The sequence below is a fragment of the Drosophila arizonae genome, chromosome 4 (assembly GCF_054131065.1).
Source record: "Drosophila arizonae isolate 15081-1271.41 chromosome 4, UAZ_ARI_1.0, whole genome shotgun sequence".
In the NCBI taxonomy this organism is placed as follows: Eukaryota; Metazoa; Arthropoda; class Insecta; order Diptera; family Drosophilidae; genus Drosophila; species Drosophila arizonae.
The window spans coordinates 20739992-20741013 of NC_142924.1; the positions used below are offsets into that span (position 1 = coordinate 20739992).

At 36.8% G+C, this 1022-nt stretch overlaps 1 pseudogene; it reads right to left on the reverse strand.

Annotated features, from left to right (window-relative positions):
• Positions 1–355: 355 nt before the first annotated feature.
• Positions 356–1022, reverse strand: LOC108612401 (V-type proton ATPase 16 kDa proteolipid subunit c pseudogene; annotated as a pseudogene).

Below are 1022 nucleotides of genomic sequence, written 5' to 3' on the forward strand. Positions count from 1 at the left end.
TAGATTTTATTTTCCAATTATTATTATATTTATTTATTTTAATTATTATACAAATAAAATTGTTGAATTGTAATGAAAGGAGAAAAATAACTAATAGAATTTATTTGGAATAGAACATATGAAGAAGTACATTAAATTAACCCAGTGGAAATAGAATATTCATTACAAAATTATATAGTCTTGAATTGGAAATAAATAAAGAAATAGAAAACAAAAAAATCTGTTTATTTTGTAAGAATGTTAAGCAATTAAATGAAAATGGAACATGCAGCAATTTCTATTTTTCATCTTTTTTGTAATCTATTCAATTTAAATTTTACATGCATAAATTCAATGAAAGGGAAAGCATGTGTAATTCAAATTCTTATTTTATTTATTGTCAAAGACTTAGAACTTGGTATATAGAAAAATGGCCACAATTAAGCCGTATAGACCTAGAACTTCGGCAAATATCAGGATGAGCACCATGGCCACAAAAAGGCGTGGCTGCCTGGCTGATGCACGTGCACAGGTATTACCAACAATGCCAATGGCCATACCCGCAGAGAGACCAGAAAGTCCGACACAGAGTCCAGCGCCCAGCTGGGCTTGCGCCTTTTTTATAGAGTATGAATCACCTATCGAACCGGCTATGAGGACAGCCACAACCAAGCCATAGATGGCTATAATGCCAGCCATGACCACCGGTATGATGGCCTTCATAATAAGCTCCGGCTTGATCAGGGCCACTTCGGCAATGCCTCTACCTGACATCGCTGTGCCATATGAAGCGCCCAGAGCTGAGAAAGTAATGGCCGTTGCAGATCCCAAAGCCCCAATAAAAATTGCATAGCTTGGACTGTCGTTGTCAGCCTCGGCGGACATGTTCCTTCTGCTGTTAGCTCTTCGATTGTTTCGATTGGGTCGCTGCAAGTTGTTTCCTTTCTAAATCTGATTAGGATATAGAAAACGAATTAACAGATGACTGGATTGAAACTAGTTTGGTTATGATGAATTTCGATAAGCCTATTATGGTTTGAGAG